Here is an 18,017-nt window from a genome sequence, read left to right on the forward strand (position 1 = left end):
AATGATAATATGTTTACTATAGTGACAAACATAAGAACACTGGTTAATAAGATATCATGATGAATAGTATGTTTTTCTCTATGTCGAATATTGTATCTTAATATCTATTATCTGGTTTGGTCCTGACTATGATGTGACAAAGGTCCAAAGGTAACTTCTTGCCCAAATTCACACAATAGTAAATATTCACACTTGACGATGGGGCTGTTACAGACTGTATAGGAAATGTCTTCCCACAGGTGTGTGTGTGTGTGTGTGTGAGAGAGAGAGAGAGAGAGAGAGAGAGAGAGAGAGAGAGAGAGAGACAGAGACAGAGAGAGACAGAGAGAGAGAGAGACAGAGACAGAGAGAGAGAGACAGAGAGACAGAGACAGAGACAGAGAGAGAGAGAGAGAGAGAGAGAGAGAGAGAGAGAGAGAGAGACTTGGTCCTCACCTGGCACAGCTATTCTGGAAACATCTTAGGAGAGGGGTCTTACTTGGCTAAAGGAGGTAGGTCACTGGGGGTGTGCTTTTGAAGGTTCATTCTGATCCCTGGTTCTTTCTCTGCCATCGACAATATGGCTTCTCTCTATCTCTGCTCCATGAATAAAAAACATTTAGTCAACCTTATTATTTTAGAACTTGCCAGAAAACACAATTGCTCAGCGCAGAATCTCCTGCCCCAGCCTTATGGCTAGCCTTTACCACCCATTCCCAGCTACCCCAAGGTCTTACATGGTTGTTGTGTGCTTCTCATTCCAAAGCCTGGATGAAAAGACCCCTTCTCTTTCCCTGAGTCTGCTTTTCCTCCTGGGACCTGGAAGTCCCACCTGTCCCTTCTGCCCAGCAATTGGCTCCCGCCTTCTTTATTGACCAAATTAAGAATCAATTGACAAACTGGACCTTGCTATTAGTGCCTCCCCCTATACTTTCCTCTCATCTTTTTGTTGTTGTCGTTGTTGTTGTGTTACAGGAAGGGCATTATAACTAAAACAGAGTCCTAGTGTTCAAGCAATAGCCATGCTTCTCAATATCTTTTTTTCAATTCCAAGGGACATTCCCCCTGTAGTATGCCCCTGCCTGAAACTTTTTGAACAGTAGTGACAGAATATCGTACTGGGAGATGAGAGACAAGAAACAAGACTGAACTTTCCAACATTTGTCAACTCTATACTTTTCAGCAACAAGTCATGGTGAGCCTCAGTTTACAGCCACAATAAAACAGAGGTGACAATGTCTACACAATGAACATCACCCACATTGCAGCTGCTAAAGAGGTTAAATCATGTTGATGGCGCCACTTTGCAGAATAAAGAAGCTGCACTTTATTTAATAAAGGAATTATTGCTGTACCTAAGATCTGTGGACCAGACTCGAGCTGTTGCTACAAGTGACTGCGAGGGACAGCCTTGTTCCTTCTGCTGGGAACAGGGCATAGTGGCCCTGTCTTGGTGAGGTCCCCTGGGGAGGTCAGAGTCAAACTGCCCTGGAGACATCAGTTCTTCAGAATATCAGAGATAGAAGCCAGGAGGAAGGAGAGTCCATCTTTCTTTAAGCAAGGGTGGAGAAGGGGCTGGTTCTGAAGACCCATTCCTCTCCTGACTCTACTTCTAGGTAAACCCCACATGGTAGCTTCTGTCCTAACCCTGACCTTTGCACATTACCTAAGGTGGCTTCCCCGGATTCCTAGACCTGGTAACTTCACAGAAACTGTAGTCCCTCTACCCATCCACTACCCAAGAGAGCCTGTATTGGTCCATGAAGACCCACAGGCTTTGGCCCTGTTCTTCAGGGAGCAGCCTTCATCTGGGGGTAGATATAGATGTTACCCTCGAAGGATACTTGGTATGTCTGGATAGAAACTTGACTTCGAGCCTTTATAATCTGACCTCTCTATTTTCTTTTTCTACTTCGGGGGCCGGAAGAAGGGGGACTGTTTCCAGACTATTTTAGGTGAACTTGCTGAAGAATAAAAAATGAAAAGAAAGAAGAAAACGAGCGTGGAGACGTCACTGCTATTTTTAGCTGGCTCTCCTCTCCCTCTAGGCCATGGGCTCTATTTGGGAGCCCATGTCTTGGTGGGCAGCCAAGCTTGCGCTTTTTCACAGAGCGGTCGCTGGCATAGGGCAAAGGCTTCTGGTCCTCCTCAGAGCTTTTATGGTGACAGCCTAACCTCTGTTTTGGCTCAGTGCTCCTGGCCTCCAGTGGTTCAGCCACTTTTCTACCATGCCAACATGACGCAGTCAGGACTTAGGCTCTGCCCTCAGGCTCAGGGGCATCAGAACACAGACACTTCTAGCAAATGAATGCCTTTGTACCCATGACACGTTTTATGAAGAATCATTCATTATTCACCAGCCTAGGATCCCTTGCAAACTGTGATCATATGACCCGATACCCGCACAGGGATCCTCGATGCTAAACACAAACCCAGAAATTCGTGAGTGGCCCGTTCAAGCAGAAACAATTTCGGTTTTTGAGATGGCTCATCATAGAAACTGGGGAAAAGGACGTGCATAGTCAGTGGAACGGAAATCTACCAGGAACCAAACCTAGTAGATCCGAGATCCAACTCAGGGAGGGGCCAGCACCGGCATGGAATAGACTCCACGTGGGAGGTGGCAGGAACCAACACAAGCAGTCACCAGTTGGACAGTGCAGAGAACTGACACAGACAGCCTGGTTCCAAAAAAAGTTGCCATGAGTCGTGGGGCCCCAGTCTCCAGTCCTAGTAGGAAGTTAATGGAGTTTGAGATCTGGGGATCACACCTCTCCTATCATCCAGGAAGTAGGCACCCAGAACTTTGTGGCCAGAATGATCGTGTTTCTGGGTCTACATGGAAAGTCTATTTTTCTTTTCCTAAATTGAAGTAGCTCTTTGTCCTGAAACCTAAAACCCACTCACGCTCATTGTAAAGAGTGGGAAGCACTTCGACTCCACCACCAGCATTTCTTGGGTTGCCTTAGACACGCATGTACCCAAATGCACAGAAACATGAGCCTGGGATTCAGCCATTTACTTTTGGCTAAGCAAACATACAGGGGTTCAAGGGATGGGGGTTGAGATGCTCCCTTATTGATGCTAACGACCATATAGCTCAGCTAGAGGGACGCCTACCTTGACCTGCGGCCAACTCTTTTCTTCTAGAAATGTGCTAATCCCAGTTCATCAACCTTCCTACTTCTAGCTCCAGAACTAGGTGGCAGGGGCTACTCACAGAGCCTTCCCTTGTGGTGACTGGAACTCCTCCCTGCTCTGTGAGCTACAATCCACTTGGAACATTTTAAAAAAGACACAGAGGTCTTCAGAGTCAATGAATCTGGAGAATGGGGTGGCTATGACTCGAAGGACCCATCTTAGCTCCCTCCAGTGGCCCCCATAAGAAAGGGTGAGTGAGTCTCTGAATGTGGGGCTGAGAGCAGAATGTTCTGATTCTTCAAGATGCTCCTGGTCTGTTTCCCCAAGGCATCCTGTGCCATTCTCATTTCTTACCTAAGAAACCTGAGCTCAAACCAGGAAAGATGCAACCTTAAATGTCCGTGTCCACTTGACTCCAGAGACCAAGTGCTCAGCCATTGGGCTTTGCCAACTGCCTTTGCACAGCGTCTGGAGAGATAGGATCAAAGGGAGTGGGACCACAGATGTCCACGTTTAACACTGCTTCTGAGCATATCCATAAAATAATAGCTTCTGAGTAAGGGGACTCAAACAATTGCCTCAGTGTGGCTATGCCTCATCCCAAGTAACTGAAATCCTACATGGAGCAAGAAGGTGAGGGAAGAGCTCATCCCTTTGCTCTCTGTTACCCTGGTTCACAGGCTCTTGGCGTGTACTGGACTACACAATGCATCTCCTTTCAGACGGGTTAGAAAATAAGGACTTGTACCACATAAAATACATCACACATTCATATTGAAACTCTAATTCGAATTCAGGACTACCGCTGTCTTGGTTTGAACCCAACAATGTTGCCATTTTTGTAGGTCAGGAATTGTTAAATGTGGGGAATTTCGATTGACTCAATCTAACATCTTCACACCGTTCTTTAAAAACCTGTGGCAATATATGTTACATATTTTCTCCACTTTGCTTTTCTTCCATGTAAGAAAGGACCTTTTGTTAGGTAAAGTCTAATATAGAGAGTGATATTGGGCTTTTGAAAGTGTAACAATTCAATATAGGTTAAAGGTTATTGTGTTACTGTATTCGGGAAGCTATAACAAAGAGCCACAGAAGAGGAAGCTTATATATAGCAAAAATTGACTTTACTTCTACTGTTTTAGAAGTTGAGACATTCAGATTGAGTGTATTGTGAGGGCTTCCTGGTTCACAGGAAGTACTTGCTGTCTGTGTCCTCTCGTGGTGGTGAGGAAGGGCCCGTCCCTTCACAGGTACACTCATCCCATTCTTGAGAGATCTACTCTCATGACTTACTTCCCAAAGCCCCAGGCTTCTGTTTCTACACATTGAACAGTTGTAACAAATGTTCGGTTATCAACAAGTAGTTTAGATGATGATTTATAAGGGAACAGATAAAAAGTACACTCCATGTCTTATTTGCTTCCCTGCTACTGTGACAAACACCATGACTAAGAGAAATGTGGGAGAGGATAGGGTTTATTGGCTTGTAGGGTACAGTTCTTCAAGAAGAGAATTCAGGGCAGAAACTCAAAGCAGGACCCTGGAGGCAGGAATTGACACAGAGGCTGTGAAGGAATGCTGCTTGCTGGCTTGCCCTCCACGGCTTTCTCAGATGGTTCCCTTGTTTGTTTATTTGTTTGTTTCTCAAGATAGGGTTGTCATTATAGTCCTGACTGACCTGGAACTTGCTCTGTAGACCAGACTTGCTGGGATTAAAGTCATCTGCCACCAGTGCCTGGCTCTCACCTGCGTTCTAATACAACCTAGGGCCTCCTGCTTAGGGGTGGTACTGCCCATGGTCTGGGCCTCCCATATCTGTCAAGAAAGTGCCTCACAAGGTTGTCTATAGGCCCATATGATTTAGGCAATTCCTCAACTGAGCACCCCTGTTTCTGGGTAATCTTAGTTGACAAAACCTAACAGCACTTTCCACTTTTCTCAAAGAGACATATAAATGACAACCACCATACTATGCATTTTCTCCTATAATCAGTTTGCAGTTAAACTCTGTAGGTAAAACAGTTCTCATTGGTAACAGGAATTGAAGTAGGAAGAACACCGTGGAGTAGAGTTTGGCAATGTCTGCTGAACTAGAGCACGGAAGTCAGAAGTCCTACATCTCAGAGTGCACCCTACAGATATATTTACCCAAGTGCAAATAACACAGTCACAAAGGTGATATACAATATCCTGTTTGTAACAATGAACATATGGAAACAATATGAGTGCCCACCAACAGTGAAGCTGTGAAATGAGCTATGGAGAATCTGAGTTGTGATGTTAAAAAACAGCTAGGTTATATTAACTAAAAACAAGGTGAGAACTTTAAGGGTATTCTAAAACTTTGTTTTAAATGAGGAAGGGGAAGAAAATGGAAGAGGACTTGAAAGACTGATGTCAGCAGCTGTCTGGAAGAGGACTTGAGAGACTGATGGCAGTGGCTGACTGGAGCAGGAGGAGGACCATGCAGATGTGGACTAAGTGGAGCAGGCAGTTTGCTAAATGCATTTACATATTTTAAATTTATGGACTATATAAACCATTAAAGATCCACAATTAAACTGAAAAGAGGAATAAAGAAACTAAAAAAACCAAACCCGATGCCCCAGCCCTACAAGCTTGCAGCAACAATCCTTCCTGTAGTCAGGTGGCCTCTTCCCGTCTCCCATGATAATATGGACCCAAACCACTGACCTCTGCAAACCACAGGCACAGATTTATGTCACACAGTCCTGACAGAAATAAATTAAGTTATTTTGTAGGAAATAATAACATAATTAAGAGAAAGGAGAACTCAAGGCAGGTCTTTGCAAGAGAAAAACCGTAAGTTCATTAATTTTCACAAGTTAGAAGAGTGTTAATTAAACAACCTGTGACTAAAGTTTATTTTTTGAAAGAAACTTGTCAAGAGGGGATAGGAAATTGTATCGAGCCACTGCTAGGATTTGAGTCTGTGTGTTGTCTCCCAAAGACCCATATATAAAGGCTTGCTCCCTGACTGTTGAGAGCAGACCCGGTTGTCCAAGAGTGGTAACACGTTTGCAGCCCCAGCATCCGGGACAGGAAGATCAGAATTTAAAGGTCCCAGGCTAAACAGTAACTTTGAGGCAAACCTGGGATTCATGAAACTCTGTCTCAAATTCTGCTCAGAAACAAAAAGTAAAAACAAAAACAAAGAGCCCTGTGGACTTTGTAGCCATTGGCCTCTTAGGGGAATTGCAGCCTCTGCCTTCTGGTTTGACACCGACTCCATCAGACAGACATTCCTACCACGTGGTGTGAATGTTTCTGGAGGCCTGAACAAGTGCAGCTACCTGATCTTGGCTTAAAAAGTCAGAACTGTGTCAGCAAGTGTCAGATATTCTATTCCAGTGATGGGAAGTTACTATATCTACTGGTCTCGTGAAACACACTGTATATGAGAATATATTTGACCTTCTTGGTCTTCAGTTACGTTTCTAGCTCTTTCTCCATCTTAGCCTCTCATCCCTCTACCGACATCCCTAGATATCTCAGAGTTCTAAAATAGCTAACCCAGTGAAGTAATGTCTGAGACTTACAGTCCCGTTTTCCATGGTTTCAGCAACCTGTGGTCAATTTGGCCCAAAAGTATTAAATGCAAAATCCCAGAAACAACAAATTCATGAGTCATAAATTTAGAAACTATGAGAACTACTGTAAAATTTAAAATATTAGTAAAAAAACAGAACAACGAGGCATCACGGTAGGCACCTGCAGCCTCAGCACCTGGAAGGCTGAGGCAGGACTCTGAGCTCCAGGCCAACCCTTGGCTACCTCATGAGTTCTAGGCCAGCTCAGATTTCCTCAGAAAGAAAGGACAAAAGAAAAGGGGAAGTAAATAAGCATCTACGAAGCTCAATGAAGCCTCAACCACCTGACTCTGCCCCTCCCAGGATGTGGTCATCTTTGTTCAGCACATCCACACCCCATGTGTCAGCCACCTGTCCGGCACTCTGAAGGCTGCTCAGCTACCGAAGTGACTACCCGAGCGTCAGAGGGTCTGTGTTACGGTAATCTTTTATTTTCCCTTAGTAATCGCCCAAGGTGCAACGATAATAATGATAGCAATTTGGGAATGTTTCCTAAAGTAGAAAAGGTGAAAGTTCTCTGCGTTATGGGTTTGGTGTTATTTGTGGGTTCAGGTATCTGCTGAGGCTCCAGGAAGGTGTCCTCTGCAGATGGGGGGACGGCCGAGCACATCTCAGAAGTCAGTTCTCTGTGCAACCTAGGCAGGGTCATTTCTTCTCCTCTCTTCCTTTGTGCCTTCAATTATAACATCTCAAAGATCTCGGTTGCTTTCATGTCTTGTTGAGTCTTTCCTTTCTCTTTTCACCGCCACCATGACCACCAGCCCCTTCTAACTGTCCCATGTTAGAGGAATCACTACTGTGTTGTCTTTCTGCCTCCGGCCTGTCCACTCCATCTCCCCATACATCTCCTCTTTAGTGTCTAATGACTCCTTTAAAAGATAAATACACAGGTTAGAGAGATGGCTTAGGGGTCAAGAGTTCATATTTCTCTTGCAGTGGACCCAAGTTTGGATCCTACCACCCACCAAGCAGATCACAACTGCTTGTTACTTCATCTCCAGGGGATCCTGTGTCCTCGTCTGACCTCCATATATCTGCATGTGTGTGCACAGACTCCCACATAAATACACACATACACATACACACACACACACACACACACACACACACACACACACTTAAAATAATTATTTAAAAGTAAATAAATAGAGCTAGGTAGCTCTGTTGTGCTTGTGAGCCTCATGGGGCTACAGAGACATGAGCTCCCATAACAGCAAGAGATCAAGTCCACGGCTCCAAGGAGCTCCAGGCCCACTGGGCTTATGTCTGGCGGAGTTGGGCAAAGTTGGGATTGACAAAGTGACAATCCTTCCAATTCCCGGACAATCACAAGTTGTGGCTGGGCCCTGGAGAACACATCAAGACAGGCTAGGCAAAGAGCACAGCTATGGGGTTGAAACAGGAGCTTAGTGACTGGGCTGTGACGCTCCAACACCATGTTTCACAGGTCCATTTGGGGATTATAGACTATAACAACAGCCTATATCAATATTTTATACTCAGTTTCCTACAGACTACCCCTTCAAACCACTAGCAGTTGTATTTTTAACAAGAATTTATCATCCCAATATTAGCAGTAATGGCCGCATTTGTCTTTATATTCCGGCCACAGGCTCCTGGCTTAACTCTTACTGCTATGTGACCCTAACACATGCCAGAGATTTCACGCATCCATAAACAGAGGCAAGCACAGTGCCTTGTCTGGGCAATAGACTCAGGAGTATGCCAAGAGGAGGGGTATACCTCCAAGTCGGAAAAGCCTGCATCTCAGCTGAATAGACTTTACATGGAATGCTGCTCCCCCACCAACCTTTATCATTGCGTATTTGATTTTGCTTACCTCCCTCCATTCATTCACAAACTCACACTCAGGTTCTTACAGCTTTGAGCAATTGCTTTAGGAAACTCTATAGCAGTCTAAGAGTGTTATCTAACAGTGGGAATTAAAACAAAACAAAACAAAACACAAGAGTGTGAGTATTGAGTGGCCAGTATCTTCCTTCATACTTGGCTACAAGACTGAGACATCCATCACCACTCTAGCAGGCTTGTGAAGCCATCTGACAGGGAGGGAGATGGATGTCCAGCTGTCACGGCAAAGGCAGCAGCATCATTCTGACAGCATGCACCCCCTTGGGGGTGGGGTTGCATGATATACTTCCTGCTCATAACTGATGTGTTGGAGAATTGGTAACGAGCCTATTGCATCAGCAGAGCAAAAAGTGTGGTGTCTTTTGTGCACAGCAGTAAAGGGGTGTGCCCCTTGATTTTGCAGAGAATAGAAACACCCTTTGGATTCCAAATAGGGCCTCAAAACATGCTGTTACTTTCATTTACATTGTCAAAGGCTTCTATTACACTGCTTAACTGTTCATTATCACACGGAAGAAATTCTGCACACGGTCTACGGACAAGTGATCAGCTAATCATTCTGCTGATAACTGATTTTTTTTCCGATCAGATTGCATAACAAAACTAGGTGAATCTAGTTCCGTACCTTCCTACTGAGTGGACATCCCAGAAGTAGGCATCTCCAGCACTGTTCCAGGTTAACTCCACTATCCTGAGAGTTAGCTGGGCACCCCACTCCCGACATCCTAGTTCAGATGATAAATTATCTACTCTGCCTAACTCTTAAGTTTTCCCACAACCTGACTCTTGCCCATCTCTCCAGCTTCACCTCCCACTCCTTAGTCAGAACGCTAGAGATGTCACCACTATTTCTCAACAGAAAGATGATCCAGTAATGGCAAACCCCAGACCACTCAGCTCACATATGCAGAACTTCTCATCTTCGGGTTTGTTCTCCTACATCGGCCTTCAGTTACCATAACAAAAAGGAATCGATCAACTAAGAAGGGAAACTTTCCTTGTGTCTTCAGTCCATAGTTGTGGCCTTGTTATCTTTAGGCCTGCGAGGCATTACAGCACGGCAGAGGCATGCGACAAGACACTACTCATGTCAAGACAAACAAATGAAGAGAGAGGAAGAGAAGGAAGTGGGCTCCCTATATCCCCTCAAGGGCATGCCCCCAAATGACCTAACTTCCTCCTATTAGGTCCCACACCTTAAAGGTTCCACATCCTCCCAGTTGTCCACAAGCTGCAGGACAAGCAGCTCTTTTGGATTATCATCCCTCCAAGGGATGTGGAAACCCAGAAGCTGCTCCAGAGACTTACATTGGACGTTTGGGTTTCATGGCTGTGAAGAGACACCATGACCAAGACAACTCTTAGAAGAGACATTTAATTGAGGGTGACTTAAGTTTCAGAGGTTCCGTCCATTATCATTATGGCGAGAAGCGAGGCAACCTGCAGGCAGACATGGTTTGGGAGAAGAAGAAAGTTCTACATCTCGACCTGAAGGCAGCCAGAAGGAGACCCTTTCTTCCACACTGCGGGGGGGAGGGGGAGACTTGAGCAATAGGAGCCCACAAAGCCTGCCCACACAGTGACACAGTTCCTCCAATGAGGCCACACCTCCTAATAGTGCCACTTCCTATAGGCCAAGTATACTCAAACCTCCACAGGTAACCTAGGTTAATTATTGAATGATGAGTCCTAGGGAGAGGCAAGATAACAACCAGGAACTCTCGGCAGCCTCTTGTATCCCACCCTCCCAACCCACCCCCCGAGCCCCAGAAAAGCAATCACCAAGCCCAGCTTTTGTGGTCCATTCTGAAGAGACATTGTAGGGCATGAGGCCAAAGGGCTATGAGATGACTCATTGCCTGGGATCGTGAAGATCTTGGGGAGCAGGAGAAAGCTGGAGGAGTCAGTCCCCGCTTGACCTCATCCTGGTTTTCTTTGCCTTCTGTTCACCAGTGTGTCTGGGGAATGTACTATTGATTCCATGGAGATAACCTGAACAATGGAAGGAGCAGAATACCCAGTCTAAAGACAGATTAGTATCCTTCACTCTTGCTTCCCAGCTCTGTGACCTTGGCCTTCCTACTGGATGTCCACCACTCTCCTATATCGATTGCTTCCTCCCTGCCCACCCAGCATTCACTGTGTGTTTTGAGAAACGCATACTTGAAAGCATTCTTGGTAATGTACTCTGCAAGCATACTGGGCTGTGATGTCATTGTTTGCTTAATTAATTTGCATTTCCCTATCCCTATCAGCCAGTGAGGTAACAGGGCTCATGCTACCTTGCAACTCAAGCTGTGTCTTTGCACCTGTAAAGGTTCCTCTCAGGATTTCTCACACCCCTAGAGGCACATGCCAGGTATCTATGCAATCAGACTCCACAGGCCCAATTTCCCAGCTGCTCTCCTGGGTAAGCCTCGATGTCCTCTTGATCCAGGGTTGTCTCTGTGGGCATGCTACCAACGCCCAAGAGTCTTTTCAGTGCCAGTACAGAGCCATACTCCCACAACCGCTCACTCTCAGACACCAAACTATATACTGTCCCCTAGGGTTTGAACTCCACCAGAACAGGCAAGGAGCAGATGTCTACTAGCCTACCCCCTGCCATACCTCTTTATATTCAGAACCTGTGCTGCAAATCTTCCTTCTCATTCTGCCAAATCCAGAAGACTGGTCCTGGTGTTGGGTTCACCAGATCCCCATGCCTTAAATGTAAGCAGGAGTAGTCCTTTAAGAGTCCCCTAGTGAGAACAGACCTGGGTTTTGACAAGTGAGCTGCAGCTGAAATGCTGACAAAGAAGGACTTCATGTCTCAACGTCATGACAAGGGGATTTGAACTAAAGCTAAAGAGCAAAGGAAAAGAACCCAGAGAAACCCGGTTACCATGACAGTCTGTGTGAGTCTTGCTTTCTGAAACCGAAAGTGGGAACTCATTTATGTATCTTAAAAATCAGTTTAGTAAGTTGTCACCTTCATTTTAAATGATCAAACAGAAGGGCAATGGTTTTCAACCTGTGGGCCAAGACCCCCACAGGGGTCACATATCAGATATTAACATTATCGTTCATAATGGTAGCAAAATTACCATTATGAAGTAGCAAATAATTTTATGGTTGTGGGTCACCCGAGGAACTATATTAAATGATTGGAGCATTAGGAAGGTTGAGAACCACCCTAATAGAGTTAAAATAGTAGAGCTCACTACATAGAATAAGGCTAAGCTTGGCTTCCTGACACCCTTGCTTCTATCCAATAGTTATTGAACTGTATGGAACTGCTTTTGTGTCAAACAGTCAAATATCTAGAGCTTCGCCCTCTTCACTTTAATAATATATGAACCTACTTGGTTACAACTGAAAAACTAAGTTTAATGAACCACAATTAAAATTTGAAAATTGTTTTTTTTGGAAAAAAATAAATGTGTGCCAGTCCCACCAGAGCCCTTGACCTACTGTGTACTCGCGGAGGCCTCTCTCCTGTCTGTTTATTGGGAGGTTGTTCTGCCTATTTGGTTTAACCTCTATTGGGAATTATAGGAGAAAATGCATGTGCTGGTATGAGATAGATATTCATCTATGCATCATTTAAATGTGTAGGAGCTGCAAATAGTCAACTATACCCCAAACAGCTGTCTTGAAAAAAAATAAGTATATTTCCACACAGTTTCAGAAGAAGTCCAAAGTCTAGGATCTGCATGGTGAGGAGGTTCTGACTTTACTGTCCATGGTAAAAGACAGAATGGCAAGAGATCATACCAACATCATCAAGCCCACATGTAATTGGCATGTACCCACTCATGAGGGTAGAGCCCGCTCCCTTAAACACCTCCCACTGGGCTCCATCTTCAAACACTGCTAATGCTGCAGATTAAACTCCCCAACTGCATCCTTTTGAAGGACACATTCAAACCACAGCAGCCACTCAAGCAAGAAAGAAAGAGGATAGGGGTGGGGCGGGGGCGAGGAGAAGCAGCAAGAAGAGATCATTGTCTGGGAGTAGAACAGTCTCGGGAAGAAGTAGATGTGGGGACTCAGATGAGACCCCCGGGTCTCTGTCATTCCCAGGACTCTACTGTTCTGCTTCCCTTTCAGAGTGCAGTTCTCTTGCTCAACAAGACGAGAGGGGATTTGATGCCCGCATGCCACTTTTATCCCATCCCACTAATGGCCCACATGTGCTTCCAGGGCAAGAGTCAAACCCAGCAGCATACGCGTCCTGTCTCTACAACAGGAAGATCAGGTGAAATCAACTGGGCATAAGCCCCTTACCTGTGCCCGAGGGTGGGATGTTGCAATGGACCTTCTAGTAGAGATAGGAATGCAAGCCTGGGAGCTGTTCTGAGACTAACAACTTGTTGTCCACAGAAGGAAGAGAGAAAAATGAGGCCAACCAAAGCACCCTATGTCCAATGGTGCAAGAGGACTAAGGAGGTTGGAGGTGAAGTCTGAGGCATCATTTCCTATTACAGCTGTTTAAGATGCCCATCAACACAATGAACAGAGCAGGGGTGGTGGACAGAGTCTCACAGTTTACCCATGAGGCCACATCCCTTACAAAACTCTGGTCACAGTGATCAGGGTGAGGCCGGACACGATAGGATGTTCTGGAACCAGGAAGATTTAGGGCTCTCTGAAAAGACTCATCACCCCCACCACCACACCCCTGAGAGGGGCAGCATGCAGAGGACCAAGAAGGAAATCCCACAAGAGGAGTGGACGCTGGATCCTGGCTTTGGGGAGGAGCAAGAGGTTTTTAGTGCACGTCATAGAATTGGCCCAGCAGAGAGCAGGGTAACACTAGGACTTGAGCTGGTAGCAGGTCCAAAGGAAAAGCCCCATGGCTGATGACTTCTTCCCAGACTTTCTTAGCACCCAGCAAAGATAGGAAATGGCTGATAGACTTCCCAGACTAAATTCCAACCAATAAGGAGCTGAGATGATCGCAGGAGAAGTGGGAAGGGAACAGTGCTAAAGAGGAGCTTCACGGGAGAGAGGACGAACGGTGTTCATTGTCAGTTTCTGATAACAGAGGAAGATAACGGCTGAACAAGACCAAAGATGGATGCCTGAGAGTTTCGAAGGTTGGGTGTGATTTAATGGCTATGGGAGCCTAGAAAGGGCCAGCATGCCCTTTAAAATATAGTTGTGGTCACATACACTCCAGGAACAAAAAGATGCTGGTGTCTGAAGTGTAGCTTCAGTGCCATTCTCATGACATCTGCCTCAGTTTCTGTTCATAGTAGAACTACATTTTCTAAAATTAATTTGTACCTTCCTGTTATCTCCATAAATGTGTGTTCACAACCAGTGATAGGAGATAGATAAATAGATAGATAGATAGATAGATAGATAGATAGATAGATGATAGAGTAGAGATAAAGATAGATGATAGAGATAGAGGATAGATAGAAAGAAAGAAAGATAATAGGGAGATAGATTAGAGATAGATGACAGATGATATAGACAGATTATAGATGATACAGAGATAGATTAGAAATGGAGACAGATGATAGAAGATAGAGATAGGTAGATAGATGATAAATAGACACAGATAGATGGGTAGAAAGCCTCCAACGACTAGCGTCCTCATTTCTCTCACCTCTTCCTCTGCTCCCGTCAGAGAATTCAGCCAGCTACTAAGCTTTGCGTCATCCTTGGGTTACCGCTCTATATTTAGAACACCATGTTAAAAACTTGTTTGTTAGCCGAAATTCAAATCATTTGGGCACCTGCTTTTTGTTTTGGTTTTCGCTTCTGTGCACGAACTACATCTGAAACTGTACCCCTCTCACTCCCACCCTTCCTCTGGGAGGGGAGACAGTGGCAAAGACTCTCAGCAGGGGAGGCAGCCAGGGACCCTCTGAATCTGTGGGTGCTGCGTCTCCAATCAACCACAGTTGAAAATAATTTTCTTAAATTACATCTGCACCGACCGTGTGCAGACTTTTTTTCCCCCTCATCATTATCCCCAAAACAATGCAGTAGAGCAGCTGTTATGCAGTGGGTTGTGACCAGCATTTTAAAAGATCAGATGGGCTAGAACAGAAGTATTAGGATGCATTATACATACGGACACATATTGTTTCACAACATTTTACATATCATTGGCCCTGTATTCAGTTCTAAAAGGAAGCTGGAAAGGATTTAAAGTACTCAGGAAGATGCACATCGGTTACATACAAATAACACGCCTTAGACAATAAGGGTCTTTAGCATCCTCGGACTGGGACACCATGTTGGATCCTGGAACTAGTCTCCCACAACAGCGAGGGACAACTGGAACTCCAGACCTGGGGAGTTCCCAAGTGGCAAGAAGGGGACAGCTATTGTTCCCATCCCCAGGAGTTTCTCTCCTGTTCTAGTCCACCCACTCACTGATGGAAGGCTCCCAGAGCTGTTTTAGTTGTATCACTTAAGAGCTTTGAGGAGACAGCGCCTTTGCCTTTGCTGAGCTCTCAGTGAAGAAATCCTGCCCCCGACAGCTTCTCTTCCTGACCTAATGACTCTGCTGTTGTAAACCCTCAGGATTCCCAGGTCAAGCTTCTTTCCTGTCAGTCAGTGGATGCCACACTAGACTTCCTCCCACAGTTCCCTTCTGGCTTTTCTCTGAGCCCTTCAGGAGGCTGTTGTAGCTTCCCTTTGGGCACACTCCAAGTTGTTGTGGCCTCCCAGAAGTGAACAGTGTACCTCTAAATCCAACACCAGGCAGGACACCTGAAGGAAAGCCTCTAGTCTCCAGTGCAGGTCTGCTGGGGATGGGGTAGGCGCGGGGTGGGCTGGGGTGGGGGAATTTCCTAGATGAAGGCATTCCTACCGGTGATGGTTGGTTTTAATGTCAACTTGTTACAAATTAGAAACAGCTGAGCAGGGAGCCTCAGCTGAAGAAGTGTTCTTATTGCCTTAATTGATGCGGGAAGAACCCCCAAGTGTGGGCGGCACCTTCTGGTGGCAGCCCAGATTTTAAAATGGGGGGTGTGGGGGAGCTGGCAAAAGGAAACTCATTTGCCTTCTCCCACCTAGCCTTTCTCTTGGAGGCACTTGATTTACCCCTTTTGTGCTGCAATGGATTCCATTGTTCGTATCAGAACCAAGATTTCCTGACTTCCATCACTGGCTAAGGACCAGGTGCTATTTTGTAACCTTCCAGGTCCGCAGCCAATTAGGCCTGCAGAGGTATCCAGGCCTGAACTTGGAGCAGCTTGTAATCAGCATGCTCTGATTGATACAGCTACTGTGGGACAGTCCAACGACTGAGAGACCCAGGCTCAAGGGCTGAACAGCCTTCCCCCAGGTCCCTGGTTCCTGCCTCCAGGTTCCTGCTTAAGCTTCTACCCTAGCTGCTCTTGGTGATATACTCTAACTAACCTGTGAGATGTAATAAACCTTTTCCTCCCCAGTTGCTTAAGGGCATGGTGTTTTATCATAGCAACAAAAGGCAGGCTAAAACAGCCATCTCAGCTTGCCCAATCCCTCCTGTACCGCATGTTCTCTCTGTTGCCTGGAATACTTTATTTAAATTACATCTGGTCTCCCCTTAATCAAATACCCACTGATCGGAGTTGAAGGGTATAGACCATTTCCTGGGTATCCATGACATTCATATAAACATTTTGTACATTTGCCCGGACAGTTTCCCATTTCCTTCTTGAGACAAGTTTTTCCCATTCACAGCTAACAAAATAAGAATTGATCCCATGAAAAACAGATCAAGGAGATGCTGTTTACAGCGGTTTAATAAAATGAACAAAGTCGTTTACTCTTGGGAAATGTGTCAGGAAGAAGCACCTAGTAAAAGCGAGGTCATTGGGGATGAATGTTTTTCAAAAGCCAATTAGAGAACCAAATGATTGTCACTAAACTGTCCTTTTAGGAAGGTTAGGTAGATCTGGTGATCGAAGACACTTTCTTTGGTTTACAAAGGAGTGTAGTGTGCAAAACTGAGAATCCTTATAGGGTAAATTAAAAGTACAGTGGGGAACAGGAATATGTCTATGAAGAAGTAAAGAAAAATCTGGGAAAACAAACATCTCTTTCCAGCACTCCAGCTACATGAGGTTTCAGATTTAATACAAATCAGACGTGGTTAGGAGAGCAGTTGTGAATGTTACCATAGGATATACAAAGTAAAAGCTTTTGAACCTTCTCTGTGGGCTCTAGGAAAATGGCCTGCATTACTCACTGACAGGCTCGTAATGGAGACATCCTCGTGCTAAATTCTGTAAATGGAATGGACATGGATTGAAGAAAATGGGGCAGAATTAAAGTACTGCCGGGTGGCTTATGTGCACTCTACATTTGGCAATCATTGGAAATATTACATTGAGAGACTTCACACAGCTATTAAAAATAATGTCTCCGGGGCCGGGCATAGCAAGAGTGTCAGCCATTATCTAGGCAATTGCCAAGCTTGTTCCCTGGTACAAAGAACTGAACGACCAGGAAAGAGTGAAGACCTCAGAGGAAAGAAATGTGACAACTTAATATGTTCCTGAGGAGGGAAACCCAAGGCTGAAAGTCCATTAAACAGTTGCTTACTTGGTCCTTGGGTCCTCCCTTTTCCCTTGTTGGTTCTGTCTAGATCCTTGCCCCTGTGCCTTCCTGATGTTTCTCCTTGCAGAAACTTCTGGGAACTCGAAGCCATCATCTCAGGGAGCTTGTCTTAGCTTTCCCTGCCTAACCATGCCTCATGGGGAGTAACGTTCTTGCTGTGCGAGCATGTGGGCCTGAGTTTGTATCCCCAGCACCCAAGTAAAAATTGCTAGGAGTATTAATCGTGGCTGCCCACCAGAAGCTGACCTAACACCCTATTGGTGAAGACACTTGACGCATTGATTACAGAACAGAGAACTCAGGCTGGAACCAAGCTGAATGCTTTGGGCCTGCTGGCTGGCTTTCATATTGCTGGAAAGTGCTATGCTACTAAGTAAGAAAAGCCATTAAGACTGTGAATCCTGCAAGTTACAATTATGAATGGCTGGCAGTATATGCCCGCCAGTGTAATAGAGGCATGACTCTTATAGGATTAACCAACTGCTCTTTGATTGGATTGCCACTCCATAGGAAAGAACTCTTGGTTTCTAAGTATTCACGTTTCTTTTTTCTTTTCTTTTTTTTTTCCATCTCTATTAAATTGAGTATTTTTTTTTTCAGAGCTGAGGACCGAACCCAGGGCCTTGCGCTTGCTAGGCAAGCGCTCTACCACTGAGCTAAATCCCCAACCCCTAAATTGGGTATTTCTTATTTACATTTCAAATGTTATTTTCTTTCCCAGTTTCCAGGCCAACATCCCCCTAACTTCTCCCCCTCCCCCTCTATATTGGTATTCCCCTCCCCATCCTTCTCCCATTACTGCCCTCTCCCCAAGAATCCCATTCACTGGGGATCCAGCCTTGGCAGGACCAAGGGCTTCCC

The 18,017-nt window shown here is 45.3% G+C and overlaps 1 long non-coding RNA gene across 2 annotated transcripts; it reads left to right on the forward strand.

Moving 5' to 3' along the window:
* The first annotated feature begins 7,065 nt into the window (after positions 1-7,065).
* LOC148002684 (uncharacterized) lies at positions 7,066-17,145 on the forward strand. Of its 2 annotated transcripts, none has more exons than XR_015633662.1 (3): positions 7,066-7,154; positions 12,699-12,846; positions 12,972-14,537. It is a non-coding gene; the product is annotated as an uncharacterized LOC148002684 (long non-coding RNA). The 2 variants fall into 2 exon arrangements; XR_015633661.1 differs by having other exon boundaries at positions 7,092-7,142; positions 12,972-17,145.
* The last annotated feature ends 872 nt before the right edge of the window (positions 17,146-18,017 follow it).

The sequence above is a fragment of the Rattus norvegicus genome, chromosome 11, assembly GCF_021556685.1.
Source record: "Rattus norvegicus strain SHRSP/BbbUtx chromosome 11, alternate assembly SHRSP_T2T, whole genome shotgun sequence".
In the NCBI taxonomy this organism is placed as follows: domain Eukaryota; kingdom Metazoa; phylum Chordata; class Mammalia; order Rodentia; family Muridae; genus Rattus; species Rattus norvegicus.